Raw genomic sequence first — 16,220 nt, 5'->3', positions numbered from 1 at the left:
CATTTAGAGTGGAAGAACAGATAAAGAGCTTCCCAGACAAAAATAAGCTAAAGGAATTTATCACCACTAAGCCAGTATTACAGGAAATGTTGGAAGGACTTCTTTAAGAAGAAAAAACATGTATCAAAAACAGGAATAAAGATGGTAAAAACTACATTCCTACCAATAAGTACCTTAAGTGGAAAAGAATTAAGTGCTCCAACCCAAAGATAGAATGGCTGAAAGGATGAAAAAACAAGACCCCTACATATGAAAAGGAAGGGGATGGAAAAAAATATTGCTTTGATGGACCTAGAAGGTATTTAAGTCAGACAGAGAAAGATAAACATCATATGATTTCACTTATATGTGGAATCTAAGGAATAAAAAGAACAAATTAATCAAAAACAGATACAAATATAGTGGACAATTTGGTAACGGACAAAGGGGAGAGGGGTTTGGAGGGCTGGGAGAATGGGGCGAAGGATTAAAGAAGTACAAATTAGTAGCTGATGAATGGTTATGGGGATGGGTAGCACGGCATAGGGAATGCAATTAGCATTAATATGTTGGCTAGGTGGAGGGTCAAGGGAGGGTGGGAGCAACTGGGGGGATCATTTTTCCAACTATATAGATGTCTAACCAATGTACTGTATACTTGAAACTAATTAAAAATTTTTTTAAAAGAAGAGGAGACACGGAAACGCACAGGGAAGAAGACCATGTGAAGATGGAGGCAGAGACAAGTGATTTGGCCACAAGCCAAGGAGCACCAGGAGCTACCAGAAACTTGAAGAGGCAGGAAGGATCCTCTCCTCAAGCCTCGGGAGGGAGCATGGACCTGAGACACCTTGATTTTGGACTACAGGCCTCCAGAACTATGAGAGAATAAATTCCTGTTGTTTTAAGTCACCCAGTTTGCGGTCCTTTGTTATGGCAGTCCCAGGAGACTAATACATTCAGGTAAGCCATGTCCATGGTGGAAAACATGAGAAAATGCAGATAAGTGGACAGAAAAGGAAAAAATGGTTTAAAAAATGTACACAGGCAATTCTATCTCCCAGAGACAACCACTGTTAACATTTGTGTCTATCTCATTAGAGTAATATTTCTAAAATGGAACCTCCTAAATGTTTAAAACTCTTCCAAATGCCTTCAAGATCTTTCAAAATCTAAAACTCCTTAACTGGGTCTCCTAGAAAACGGCCTTTTTGTTGTCACTTTTCATTCCACTCTCAGTATACAAGTGCACACCTGCCATTGTTTGTTTTTTAAAAATACAGGCCTGGCCTCTGCCTTCAACCTTGGGTTCTGTGGCCTTGTCGCAGGGCCCCAGTGGAAGCACTCCTCCTCTGGAACTGAAGCCTCTGGACCAGCAGAGCCTGCGAAGCTGAACTAGTACTGGTGACCCCTGGGGTAGGGGTAAGTGCAGCTGCTCTCATTTCCACCCTTTGATTCCTGGACCTGGGAATCCTGGAGCTGCCATTCCAGTGAGGTAAGACAGACCAGAAAAAAATAAAAATAAAAAGGCAATTACCAATCATGGAAGCAGCCAGCTAGGGGAACTGTAAGGGGAGAAGGGGTATCTGGAAAAGGATCCCACCACCCCCTAGAAGAAGACCAGACTCCAGTAGAAGGGCAGCTCCCAGGGCTGATAATGTAGTGCCCTTGGCTGCCTGTGAAGGTTTTCAATGTCACCTTTTTATCTGGAGGCCTAGCCCCAGTCTGCCCCCACCCACAGGCCTGTAAGCACAGTCCTGGCCAGGCCTCTGTGGCCTCGGTGGCCTGCCCAGGACCAGGCAGCCTCAGCACAGGTGGGGCAGAGTTCCTGGCAAGCAGAGCATTTGCCCCCAAAGACACCTCGGATAGAGCTCCTGGAGGATGCCTCTGTTCCTGTGCCCAGGAAGGAGCCCAATAAGGGAAGGCCTTCTCCTAAGCAACAGGGACTGTCTCCAGTCTGTGCCTTTGTGGGCATTGTTTCCTTTGCCACACTCAGTGACTTTTGTGCAGCCCTGGCCCAGGTTGGCACTGTCTTCCCAACTCCTTCCTTCTCAGGATGGATGCTCTCTGTAATTTAAGGGCTTTTAAAGCTTTTAAAGCACTATCTTTATTTTCTTAGGATTATTTACTTAGTCTCTGGAGAGGTTAGCAGTTGAAGTTTTGTTTCAGATGAATTATGTCTGCCAAGCTTGGCACTTTTTATTTAAAAATACTGGCAGGGGAGGAGGAGGCTGCTGAAAAGTAAAAGGTCAATCAACCAAAGTCTCATAACTTAAAAAATTATAAAATTATAAAATATGAAGTGGCACTCTCCCAAACAGCTGGACCCTTCAGCCCTGTAGATGCCTCCGGAGCTGCAATGGGGAGGATTTCTGTCAATCCAATTTACCATTCTCAGTTCATTTCCCTCTGCAAGAGAAGAGGGGCAGGGTCAGGCAGTGTCCAGAGCAGACATGACGATGACAGGAGGGTATGGGTGGCTGGTTGGGAGGGGCTGCCAGGCCTCCAGGCCAGTGGAGGGCCCCACTATCTTCTCCAACCATTCCCAGACCTCCCTCTTACTCATGCATCTATCCCCCATCCCCGGCCAGCTCAGACCTCCCCAGGTACTAATCCCAGGTCTGCTCTGACCTTATTCGAGGAGTATAAGGTGATCCCTGAGATGGCAACGATACCCATGCCCAAGACCACAGCAGCAGGCCACACTGCAGACCCTGTGGCCAGTAATTTCAGAGAAAATTTGGCCGCTGTCTATACAGAAGAAAAATGGGGCAGGGTGACCTCAGTGATTCCAGGCTTACACCACAGGATGATGGGGGTGGGGACGGGGCAGGAAGCAGAACAAATACAGGGACACTAGAGATGAGCTCAACCTCACAGGGACCCTGCCTGGTAGGGTCACCTGGACAAGAGACCTGAGTGTTGAATCCCCTGAAACCTGAATGTACAGGTGACAGGTGGTGAGGTTGAGTGGCATTTTGTATGTATCAGGAACCCTGGCCCCTCCTGACCCTCCCCTGCCAGACCTGTTCCCAGGAGCCTTCAGGCCCCCTCCTGTTGGCCTTTCTCCAGACTGCTCCTTGGTCACTGCCTTCTCAGGCTCAAGTGTCACCTGCCCCAGGAAGTCTCCCAGGACTGAAGCCTCCAGCTGTGAGCCTCCAGGAGAAGAGTCTCCTGCCAAAAAATGTTAGTTCAAAGGATTATGCGTACAGGGAAGGGACTGCAGACTATGGGGCGGGGACTGAACACAGGGGCTGGACCTGAAGCTGTGTTTACACAGATGGTTTAGAATTACAGGGTCTTCAGCCCCACTTCCTGCTGCCCCCTGGCACTGCCCCTGCTATCTGGGGCTTCACCTATGTTCTTTCTCTACAAGCCATGTGGGAAGCCGACTCACACACTATTTCTCTCCTTCTCTCCCTCATCCCATTGTCCTTAGCTGTCTCACAAAACTTACTTTGCCCTCCAAGAAAGTGAAAATGAAACAACCATAATAACGTCAGGAAAATGTCACGTGATTTCAGTGAAACTACTTCTTTTCTAAGAAGTCATTCGTGGGGGCGGGGTCTGGGAGGAGCAAAGAAACAAACTCTTTAAGTCTATTCCCGAATCTGGGACAGCCAGAGTCTAAGAAAGCCTCGAGGAGAGAGATTGGCCTCCTTTCCAAGGTGACTAGCAGAAGGCCAAGGTGGGAGGGCTGCTCCATCAAGATACGGGGTTGTAACAGGTTTGTGATCTGGGACAGCAGGCACAGCTGGCTTAGCCTTATAGAATGGGGTCCTCAGCCAAGGAGGGCCTAGGTGGAATAGAGAAATGATTCGCATACAAAAATCAGACCTTCCTTCTAGAAGGGCAACAGGAGACAAAGGGTGAGGGCCAGGGTCAGCCAGGACATTCTGGCCTTGAAATGTGTGTCTTTGAATTGGCTGAGGGATGGGGGAATTAGGCAGGAAGTGTCAGTGGGTTGAGGGCCCCAGTTACTCCTTTCTCTGCACCCAGAAATCCTTTGGTGGCCCAATCTCCTCACCCCACTGTCACCTGCTAGAGGACCATCCCCCTTAGGTTCTCCCCAGGCTTGTCCCACAGCAGGTTCTCGGGACCCAAAGATCCTATTAGGAGCAGTGAGTTGGATGAGTAGGTGGGTGGGATGTCAGGATTCTGAGCAGCCAAATGAAATAGCCTGGTGGACAGGGAAGTGGAGGCAGGGGCCTGCTGGTGAGTGTACCCATATGACCCAGGGAGCAGAGGAGAGGGGTCAAGCTTGGGGATGCAAGGTATGGGGGGGGGCAGCTGGAGGGGGCTGAGGAGGATGGGCAGAAGGAGGGGGCAAAGGGGAGAGGGCTGGGCTGGAGCTCCCTCAGGACAGTTTCCCAAGGTAGGTTAGAGGACAGGAAGACATGAGGGCTGACCCCATGGGAAGTGGTCTCCATCCATGGGCCCAAAGGGACCCTGGGAAGAGTCTAGCCACAGCTGTATTCTAAAAGAGGCAAAGACAGGAGCTGGACAGCCACTGGCCGAGCAGGATGAAGTGGGTCAGACTGATCTCCCTCCTCTGAACCGTATCCATCTTCTGTCATCTTCCCTCCAGGCCAGGCAGAGCAAGGACCCTCTGTGAGGGTCCCTGGTGTTTTCAGGCCTGAGAGCAGCAAGGGGCCCTGTGGGCAAGGAGCTGGGGAAGGTAGCCTCGCAGGGCTAGGGAGCCTGGAGTCAATGGGCCCTCAGCCCAGAGACCTGAGGGAACGGCGAGCTCTTTCTCCAGGCAAATCCTAAGCCGCAGGCAGAGTGGGGTCCTGAGATCTCTACAGACTCCCAGAGAATGGGATCAGGCAACCCTGCAGGTTTCAGGGGATTCAACACTCAGGTCTCTTGTCCAGGTGACCCCACCAGGCAGGGTCCCTGTGAGACTGAGACCTGGTCTCAGCCTTTGGAGAGCAGATCCCAGAGGCCCCAGGGGAATTGGAGTTTGAAGGAAGATGATTTGGGATGTTTTCTCCACAGGGTTGAGTTCTGATTCCTTGAGAAGATGGTGGAAAAAACAGCGTCTGTGTTCCTTTTCACCGCGGTAAGTCAAGATCTGTCCCCCTTGCAATTAGCCAGGCCTGACCATGTCTAGTCACCAGCTACTGGGATAAGAACAGGACCCTGGTCATTTCCCCCCATTGACAGGGTACACCCAGCATGGCTAACGGCCTCAGAGGCCTATGAAGGGGGCCCACTGCTTCCCTCAAGCTGAAATCCCAAGACATCGCAAGATATAGGCCAGGAGTTCTCCGGGGACCCAAGGGACTCCTCAGCCTCCACCCCATACTGAGGGTCCGAGACCTGGCCAGAGCCATGCTGGGGGACTCAGAGAGACCCCATCCCTCAGAGCCTGGAGGCCCCTCTGCAGCATGGCCGGCTCACTGCGTGAACACTTCCACTGGCCAATCCTGCTCCAGGTGCCTCCACATGTCCATCTGCTTTCTCCTGCCAGCCCAGGGGGTGGAAGGTGCCCATGACCTGTGAAGAGGCAGGGCCTAGAGTAGCCAAGGGACTACCCTGAGGCTGGAGCGGGGCCAGCATCTGCCTTGGGGCCCATTCTTCCCACTAAGCTCATCTCTAGTGTCCCTGTATTTGTTCTGCTTCCTGCCCCGTCCCCACCCCCATTATCCTGTGGTGTAAGCCTGGAATCACTGAGGTCACCCTGCCCCATTTTTCTTCTGTATAGACAGCGGCCAAATTTTCTCTGACATTACTGGCCACAGGGTCTGCAGTGTGGCCTGCTGCTGTGGTCTTGGGCATTGGTATCGTTGCCATCTCAGGGATCACCTTATACTCCTCGAATAAGGTCAGAGCAGACCTGGGATTAGTACCTGGGGAGGTCTGAGCTGGCCGGGGATGGGGGATAGATGCATGAGTAAGAGGGAGGTCTGGGAATGGTTGGAGAAGATAGTGGGGTCCTCCACTGGCCTGGAGGCCTGGCAGCCCCTCCCAACCAGCCACCCATACCCTCCTGTCATCGTCATGTCTGCTCTGGACACTGCCTGACCCTGCCCCTCTTCTCTTGCAGAGGGAAAAGAACAAAGCATGGTAAAATGGATTGATAGAAATCCTCTCCAGTCCTTTTAGCAGACAGGGGAGGCTCCACCTTCCTAGAGAATGTTGTGAAGCAACATGCCACACGGCGTTCACATTTTGTGAACAAAGTCAACTTTTGGGCAAAATAAAAATTAATTGAATACACATTTATTGAGTGCATAATGTGTGCCTAATTCTTCAATAACCAGGCTCTGAATCCTAGGATTCTGGGTCCTTTGAGACCCAGTGCCAGTGCCTTCAGCCTTGGGACCTCCCCACCCCCAACCAGCCCCCACCCAGCTCTTCCCCAGGGCTGCTTGGCCTGGTCCATCTCTCAGACTCAGAGTGGCTCTTCTGGACCCTCCTCCAGGCCTAAAAAGAGAAAATGGTTCTCTTCTGCAACACTTGCAATCACACACCAACACTTCCGACACCAGATGTGTGGCATTTTCCACACCAAGCAATTCTCCAGTTCTCTGTGGACAACGATTTGGTTTCCTCTGATTTAACTCAATTCTAACACTAACAGGAGTTACCACAGACTCCACAGGTTAAGAGCTCAATCCCACAAGACTGCCCTCATTTCAGACACCAATCACAGGTAGTGGGTCCCAGGTTACCCATAAGCTTCTGTCCAACTTGGCTACAGATCAGAGGTTCCCACAACCCCTCCTTGGGTTCAGTAGTTTGCTGGAAGGGCTCACAGAACCCAGGAAAATAGTTCACTTACTAGATCACCAGTTTACTATAAAGAATACTACTCAGAAACAACCAAATGGAAGAGATGCATAGGGCAAGGTATGGGGGAAGGGGCAAGGAGCTTCCATGCCCTTTCCAGGTACGCTCACCAACGGGAATGCGTTCAAGAATTTTTATGGAGGATTTGTCACATGAGCTCTATCAATCATTAACTTAATCTCTAGCCCCTCTCCTCTCCCTGGAGGATAGAGTTGAAAGTTCCAATCGGTTTTTCTGGTGACCAGCCTCCATTCAGGAGCTGGCCCAGCGTTGCCACGTTAGAACAAAAGATACTCCTACCACTTGAGAAATTCCAAGACAATTAAAAACTGTGTCAGCATCTGGGGCCAAAGACAAAGTATTAGAACAAAAGCTGCTCCTAGCACCCCTATCACTCAGAAAATTACAGGAATTTTAGGAGCTCTGTGTTAACAACCACAAGCAGAAACCAAATGTATATTTCTTATTATGTCATAGGACCCCATAGCTCTGGCCCCCTCAGCCTGGAAAAACAGCCACTAGCATAACGACTAGATGGGATCCCTGAGGTTTCCCCTTCCTAGTGCCCTTGTCCTGAAAGGGGGAGGTGGGACCTCCAGCATGGTCAAGGCCACCATCACCTTTACATGGTGATCTCTTTTCCAGTTGTCACAGCTTTCATCATTTTCAGTCCAATGACACCTCCCCTCCCCCGCCAACACACTGTCCTCAGGATAAAACCTGCCCTTCCACATGCTGACACAGCTAATCCAGCGGTTTCTAGCTCTCTGCGCCTGCCAGGTGGGGCTCCAGCCCCAGGTTGGTACTCTCCACAGTTCTGTCCCCTCTGCCCAGATGGGCTATAGCGAAAGGGTCAGCCATGTCACTTGGATCCAGAGGAGTGAGAAAATTTCACAGTGGAAAAACAGGGCTGGCTTGGGTCTGCCCTGATTGGAGGCTGAAAGGCTGACTAGAAGTGAGTGTGCATTCTATGTGATTGGTTTGGGGAGCCCTTTGGAATTTCTCTGTTGGTCCTGAATTGGAAGCAGGGGCAAAAAAATAGAGAAGCTATGGTTACTGGCGGAGTCCTGACCAACTGGGCCATTGCTGCATAGGCTGTGGTCTGCTTTCCTGGGACAGTGTTTGCAAGGATTGGGGGCAGCATTCTCTTATCATATGGTCTAGCTACTTTCCCTTCCCATATTGCCACCCCATCCCAGTCATAACAGCCAATAGCGAACCTAGCATCTAGATGTCCGGAGTCCCTTCCCCTGGCCTGCTGCTGTCCTCCCAGGGGCCAGGTTAGGCCTGAGCATGTAGCAGGGGCTCACAGGGACCAGGGGGATCTACCAGGGTCCAAAATTCTGGACACAGGGCTTCCAAGTCACCTCTAGGTTCTGGCCCCAACAGCTGTGCTATGTGATATTCTAGAACATTCAACTCTCCCAGCAGCAATCCTGAAAAGGAAGAATTGCATTCAAAGTACAAAGCAAAAATATAAAAACTGCTTAAGATTAGGCCAGGGTCAACTAAGGAAAGGGACATGAAGTGGAGTCTGCAGCCAAAAGGGGACATGGGGCCCTGTGGTGGGTAGGGGAAGAGAGAAGAGATAGAGACCAAGGCTTGGCTGAAGACAAGAGGAGACCTAGGCCTGAGAGACAAGGATGGGTGTTCCTGGAGGACAAAGACTAAACATCCAGCTGCCTCTGTAGCATATATCTCCTTGAACTTATCTTTCTATCACTGTTTGCTGATGATGCTACTTCACAGCTCACATCCCTCGGGGGCCCTAAAGAAGCTGAGGGGCTGGTTCTGCCTAAGCAAAGACTGACTCTGAGCCTGGGGACATCGCTCCAAGATGGGCATACTACCTGAGCACCTGTGAGAATGGTCAACCTGCCCAGGTCCCTTACCTCTCACCCCTCTCCCCACCGCCTCTCAGGCACTGCCCTGCCAGCTCCCCTAATGACCCTCTTTGCTCCACTCCCAGAGGTGAATCCACGACAAATTATCAGTCATGGCAACTCTAGGCCTGCTGGGCACCCAAGGGCCACAGAAGAATCTACATAAACATAGCTATGGGACCACAACTATGAGAGCTCTGTGGTGGCACCTGGCCATCCACTGCTCAGGCTGGGCAGAAACAAGCAGGTAGGTGCCTGGCAGCCATAGGGAGGCATTACAGCACCAGTTCAAATTCCAGTTCTGTAACTTACTGTGTGACCTTGGGCAAGTTACTTTACCTCCCTGGGCCTGTCTGTATAGTGAGAATCACAACCCAGCTCTCTCATGGGCTGTTGGGGAAATGTAATGAGATCCTACATCTGCTTTAGTATAGAATAATGAATCAGCAGAGAATAACAAATCAGTACTGCTTGTACCCTTCCCTGACTTCCCTCACAACTTGACCCTCCCAACCTTGTCACCATCACACTACAGAGGCACTATCTCACTGTCCAGGAGGGCAGGGATTTATGTTTATTCCCAAGGCAAGTGTTTCATAAATATTAGGAATGAATGAATCAATGGATGAATCAATGAGGTTAAATTAGCTACCTATTGCTGCCATAACAAATTAGGAAAGACAATAGAAATTTATTATCTTGCAGTTCTATGGCTGAGGGGAGGGAGGAATGAGAATGATTGCTTATTTGGTAGAGTTTCTGTTTGGGGTGGTGAAAAGTTTTGGAAAGAGACATTGGAGATAACTGAACAACACTGTGAATGTAATTAGTGCCACTGAATCATACACTTAAATATAGTTAAAATAGCAAAAAGACTCCCTTTAATTTTGTGTGTGTAGGTCTTAGCAGTTTAATAGATGAAATCATCCTTTTGCCAAAAAAGTAGATCCTGTAACCATTTTACACAGAAGAGAAAATTACAAAGTAAACTGTAAAGTAAAAGCACAATCTATCTCATTACCCCCAGTTATAGTCCTCACTTCTTATGGACTGGACCTTGTCCCTCCAGATGTTTTTAGTACAAAGACAATGCAAATAAGTATATTAGTCCCCTGGGGCTGTTGTAAGAAATCACCACAACTGTGTGGTTCAAAACAACAGAATTTTAAATTCTCTCAGTTCTGCAGTCCCAAATCAAGGTGTCTCTCCCCCAGTAGCCTCTATCTAGGGGAGGATCTTTCCCTGCTTCTTCCAGCTTTTGGTGGCTCCTGGATTTCCTTAGCTTACATGTTACTCCAATCTCTGCCTCTATCATCATATGGCCTCTTCTCTGTCTCTCTGTGTGTCTGAATCCCCATCTCTCTTTCCTTCCTTATAAAGACAACTGTCATTGGATTGAGGGCCCACCCTCAATCCATGATGATTTCATCTTGAGATCCTTAACTAATTATATCTGCAAAGACCCTGTTTCCAAATAAGATCACATTCACAGCTACTGGGGGTTAGGACTTAAATGTATCTCCTTGAGATACATTTGGAAATGTATACAATTGTACATTTTCTTATACACAAGGGAGATCATACTATAAATGTGTATATTTATCTGACAAAGTATAGAAAAGAAATCTCTTTCTAACCACAAACTAGAATTTTTAAAACTTTTTATTTTGAAATAATTTTAAATTTACAGAAAAGTTGCCTAAAAAATATAGAGATTTCCAATATATTCTTCATCCAGCTTTCCCTGTTACCATCTTATATAACTGTAATAACTCATCATAGAAATGAACATTAATACAATCTCATTAACTACACTCCTAAAATCCCAAACTTGTTCAAATCTCACCAGATTTTTCTAATGTCTTCTTCTGGCTCAGGATCTAATCTAAGATCTCAATTGTATTTATTTGTCATGGCTCCTTAGTCTCCTCCAGTCAGTGACAACCAACTAGAATATTTTTTAGCCATTAGTAATTTAAAATGTATATATGATCCAAATTTTCATCAGTCCTACTTTATTTTAAAAATATGAACCAGAGAATTGGATGATGTGTGGCCTCATCTGCCAGCTTGCACATCAACAATAGTTTGGCTTCAATTTCAAGCTATTAAAAAAAAAGATTCAAGCTATTTTTAACCCAGGGCTGAAACTGAATACTTTAGGAATGAGAACCACCTCGTGTGGATATATATGCCTGAAATAAAGGCATATTTGTAACCTGATTCTGACGGCACACCCACTGGAGTGCGCATTCCTTCTTCACCTATGCAAAGGTCACAACTTTTCAACACTTACACCATCTGATTGAAAAATGAGCACACAGTGGAGCCTGAATCCAGTGAGGTCAGGATCAACAGAAAATATATCTCAGTGATCTTTACAAGTATTATTTAAACAATTAGCAATTTTAGTGTGAAAGAGGTTATGAAAATACGCAGAAAATGCATGTCTAGAATCAAGGAACAAAAGATATTTTAGTTTTGCTTTGGGTATTTAAAACAAAATTATGGATATACAATTTATGATGGAGCAATTCTAATACACCTGTCACTTGATCCTTCATTTTCTTTAACTGAGATTTAATTCACATGCTACAAAATTCATTATTTTAGAGTGTACAGTTCTGTGGCTCTTAATATACTTACAAGGTTGTGCAACCATTATCATTATCTAATTTCAGAATATTTTCATCACCCCAAACAGAAATCTTGCACCCATCAACAATCACTCTCCCTTTATCTCCAGACTCCCTGGCCCCTGGCAACCACTAACTTTCTTTCTATCTCTATGGATTTGACTAATCTGGACATTTCAAATAAGTGCACTTAGATAAAACGTGGTCTTTTTGTGTCTAACTTCTTCCATCCAGCATGTTATATGAACTCGGTTTACTCATGTAGCGTGTATCTGTACTTTGTTCCTTATTAGGGCTGAATAATATTGCATTGTAGAGATAGACCACATTTGTTTATCATTTGATAGCTATTTGAGTCCTTTTATATTTGTTTCGCTGTTATAAATAATTCCAAAGGCCCTGTGGCTAAATCTGTCACCTCAGGATAGGCCGAGTGAAATTGCGATGAAACAACGAAGTCGAACGATAAACAGGAGGTTTGATTATTCGGAAACGGGGGCGGGAGCGGGGGACGGTGAGGAGCAGGCAAACAAAACAAAGTTTTACCCTTGTGCATGCGACCTTTGTGTTTTTCCTGGTGAAGGTGGATTGCATGTCGTAGTCTCACTCACATCTCCCTCCAGCGGAGACTTTGTGACTGAAGTTCTGTTGATGCTCCTGGCAGCCGGGAGGGGGCGAGAGCGGACACAGTGGCGGCCTTGGCTCCTCCCCAATAACCGCGCGCTGAAAGCCGCCAGGAGTGCGGTTCTGACTCAGTCTGTCCTGCTCCGCAGACCCAGGACGTTTGAGGGCTGCGCACCGGCTCTAAGGTGCCCTCTGTAGTGGTGGAGGGTGGGGAGCGATTGACCGGCAGATGGCCCGCTACCCGGAGGATGTGAGAGCCTTACTCCACCCCAACTTCCGATGTAAATTGCAATATTAATTGCAGGCTCCCATTCAATTTCCTTTCCTGTTTCCTTTTTTTTTTTAATAACACTTTTCACAAAATCAACTTTCTTGAAATGTATTTCACATAGAATAAAATTTGCCCTTTTGAAGTGTACATTTTGATGGATGTGTTTTGCCATATGTAACCGCCACACCAATCAAGATGAGGAACGTTTCCATCATATAAAAAGTTCTCTCAGCACTTACCTTTAAACAAACTATACAACTTAGCTACTTATTATATCTATTTTATTAGGTTTCCGCAACTGCCCTGGAATGTAAACACCTAGAGGGCGTAATCTTTGTTTTGTTTGCTGAAGTTCCTAAGTTCATAGTGCTGAGTACCTACTGGATAGATACTTGTTAAATAAATTCCGAAACATGAGACAAATGGAAAATGAGATATCATCAAACTAGTAGAAAAAAGCAAAGGCAAATGTTATGGGTTTAATCGTGTTCCCCCCAAAAGATGAAGTCTTGATTCCCCAGTGCCTGTGAATGGGACCTTACTTGGAAACAAAATCTATGCAGATGATCAAGTTAAGATGAGGTCATTAGGGCAGACCTTGATCCAATAGGACAGGTGTCCTTATAAAAAGGTGAACTTTGGACACATGCACACACATGCACAGAGGGAGAATGCCATGTGACCATAAAAGCAGAGATCGAGGTGATGCATCTATAAGCCAACGAGAGAGGCATGGAGCCCTCAGAAGGAACCAACTCTGTTGACACCTTGATCTCAGACTTCTGGCCTCCAGCACTACAGGACAATACATTTCCACTGTTTAAGTCCCCCTGTTTGTGGTACTTGTTTGGCATCTCTGAAAAACTAATACAGAAAATATCAAGTATTTATTCAAGTCAGTATGGGAAGAATTTGCTAAGAACAATTTTTTTTTCAAAATGAGGAAACTCGAACTGGAAAATACCATTAGATTCAACTCTACCAACACATATACCTATTTCCCTGCCCCTCCACAAATACAAATGCTATTTCCATCATATGTGGAATGTTAGAATTAATCTGAGTTTAATAAAAAATACTTCTTAAATTGGTAAGAAAAAGATCAACAATCCAATAGAAAAATGGATAACACAGCAGTTCTCAGAATGTGGCCTGGTGACCCTTGGGGGTTCTCAAACACCTTTCAGGAGGTCTGTGATTATTTTCATAGTAATGCTGAGAAAACAACAGTTTACTTCTTTCACTGTGTTGACTGAACTGATGGTGCAAAAGCAATGGTGGCTCTTTCTTAGTATGAATAAAGGCAGTGACACCAAATTCACTCGTTGTCATTGTATTCTTCACCACCCTACACTGGCAGAAGGAAAAACAACTCTCACTTAAGACAATCCTTGATGAGCAGTAAAAGAATTATAAATTTTATTAAATATTTGTCCTTTGACACACATCTTTTTAATATTCTGTTAGTTGAAGTGGGAAGTGAGACATACTCATAAAGCGCTTCCACTGCATACCATTGTTTACTCAAGGAAAAGGGTGTGTGCAATTATTTGAGTTGCAAGATGAACTAGCTGCTTTTTTCATGGAACACTATTTTTACTTGAAAAAATAACCAAACTGTAGTTATTCAGACTTTGGTAATTGGCAAACATTTTCTTAAAAATGAACAAAGTGTTACTGCAAGGAAAACAACTGGCAGGATTTGTTGCCAATGATAAAAATTCTATCTAGCCTTCCAGCAAAAACTAAAAATTTGGAAAACTTTTATCTGCCACCTTTAGCTTCACAGCTTCCCAATATTGTAAGACTTTTGTGATGAGATTGGTGGCAATATTAATGTTATATTTTTATATTGTATAATAAAATGGATCAACATTTTCAAGATCTGCATAAGTCGATGAACCAATATTTTCTAAAAGACCAATGCATGATGTTACAAAAGTACATGTGGGTACAAGATCCTTTCGAAGTCCAAATAGACCAATGGATTGTAATGAAATAGAATACAAAGAGAGCACTGATGTCATTTCAGACTTCACATTGCAAGTACCACTAGTTGAGTGTTGGTGTAGTATAAAAGAAGAATATTCGCAATTAAAGGATATTAAAATACTTCTTTTCCAATTACTTATCTATGTGGGGCTGGATTTTCTTCACACGCTTCAACCAAAACAACATATTGCAACGGAGCAAAGGCAGAGGCATATATGAGAATATAGCTGTTGTAAACCAGTTATTAAAGAGATTTTCAAAAATATAGAACACTGCTACTCTTCTCACTCGCTTTTTGGTTTGAAGATATAGTTATACAGTGAACTTATTATTGCTATTTTAAATTCTCAACTTAAATTTATAAAATGGTAAATACTGATAGATGTGACCCACATAACCAAAAGCTCTTGAGCTGCTTAATAATTTAGAGTGTAAAGGGTTCTGAGGCCAAAAAGTTTGAGAACTGCTGGACGGAGGAATATAACGTTAAAACCCAAGATCCACATGATAATAGTCTGAATTTTCACAATGCCTCTGGTAGGTGGGGGCTATTATTATTCCAATTTACCAGATGAAAAAAGAGAGGGGAAGTAATTGCTCGTCATACAGCTAGCAAATGCCAGAGCTGGGATTTGAGCCCAGGCATCTGAACCCAAGCTTATGCATTTCCTTTGGTAACATGTTTTAAAAGCCTTTAAAATATTCGCCTTCTTTAAACTTTTAGTAATTTTTTAAAAGAGAACAGAGATGTCAGAAATGTAAGTACAAAGATACTTACAACGTAATAAAATTAGAAACAACCTGTAGTCGGTGGATGATGAATAGATAATGGCAAATACATTCATGAAGGCCTTTGAACGACACTGGAGAATATCCAGGAAATGACATGACCTTAGGAGAAAACACTCGGGGACAATCGAGCACATGGAGCCTAAGGTAGTAAGGAAGATCTGCTGAGAAAGGGCCGGGAGGAAGCAGGGAGCCTTTCTGGAAGTGTGTGCGAGCCCTGTTGATATTTAGACATGAGGAGGAAACTGTGGGAGGACGTGGGAGAACTGAAGGACACAGAGGATGCAGAGGAAAACGTGAGAAATGCCGGAGGTCCAGGCAGGCGGGCCCCATAGGAGTTGGACCTGCACCTGTCCGGAGCCAGGGGACGCTTCCAGCAGCAGCTTTAGAGAGACCAGACGGAGGCGGAGGGGTGGGGTGTCAGGAGAAACATGGAGTTCCTACAGAAGAGCAGTGTCTTTACTCTGCAAACGCCGAGGACGCGCACCCAGAAGACCCGGGGCTCCGCGGGGCAAAGGTGGGGCAGGTGGATAAATGGGTCCTGCGGACTGGGGAGGACTGGTGAGCGGAAGGCCCCTGAGGGGCAAAGCGGGCGTCAGCTCAGATAATGCTGGGGCCATTCTGGCCGCGACCTACCAAGTGTCCAAGAGAGCTGCGCCAAGGCCTAGCAGCTCCCTGACCACCGCACAGGATGGTCGGAGAATAAGAAGGGTTCAGTACTGGTGCTCTGTAAGTAGGGACTGGATCTATGGGCAATCGCTGGACTAACGGACGAGGGCTGGACCAACGGCGAGGGCGGGACTGATGGGCGAGGGAGAGACCAACCGCGAAGATGCTGCGCAGTCAAAATGCTGGGCCAATGGCTTCAATGAGTAGAAAGAGAGATCTTCCCTCCGCTCGCTCAGGGAAGAGACTGCGGGCGAACGAGACCTTTAAACAAATGCCTCGGATTCCTCCGTGGGGAGTCGGAGTCAGACTCTGGTGGACGCCCAGGGGCCCCAGTTAAACCCACCGCTTGCGCTGGGAGAGCCCCGCCGGGGAATGGAATCCGGGCCTCAGAATCGCGGACGCCCCGCCCCCGCGCGCCGATTGGTCGGGTCGCCACTTAGGCGCCGCGCCGGGAAGACCTGGAAAAGAGGAGTGTTCCCAAGGAATGGGCGTCTGTGGCACTACTGCGCATGCTTGCTCCGTGACCCTAGCTTGAGGTGACGGCCCGAACCGAGGCGGGGGCCCCAGGCAAAGAAGCTGAGG

The 16,220-nt window shown here is 46.5% G+C and overlaps 2 long non-coding RNA genes across 2 annotated transcripts; one reads left to right on the top strand and one right to left on the bottom strand.

Annotated features, from left to right (window-relative positions):
- Positions 1 to 2,061: 2,061 nt before the first annotated feature.
- LOC111730055 lies at positions 2,062 to 3,306 on the bottom strand. Its single transcript, XR_002776543.1, has 2 exons — positions 2,611 to 3,306; positions 2,062 to 2,388 (listed from the first exon to the last, which is right to left on the bottom strand). It is a non-coding gene; the product is annotated as an uncharacterized LOC111730055 (long non-coding RNA).
- Positions 3,307 to 3,535: 229 nt separating this feature from the next.
- LOC105303135 lies at positions 3,536 to 6,203 on the top strand. The gene is made up of 4 exons (XR_896902.2): positions 3,536 to 3,706; positions 4,978 to 5,041; positions 5,687 to 5,806; positions 6,029 to 6,203. It is a non-coding gene; the product is annotated as an uncharacterized LOC105303135 (long non-coding RNA).
- Positions 6,204 to 16,220: the final 10,017 nt, after the last annotated feature.

The sequence above is a fragment of the Pteropus vampyrus genome, unplaced genomic scaffold (genome assembly GCF_000151845.1).
Source record: "Pteropus vampyrus isolate Shadow unplaced genomic scaffold, Pvam_2.0 Scaffold300, whole genome shotgun sequence".
Taxonomy (NCBI): Eukaryota; Metazoa; Chordata; class Mammalia; order Chiroptera; family Pteropodidae; genus Pteropus; species Pteropus vampyrus.
This window is presented reverse-complemented; position numbering and strand designations above follow the sequence as displayed.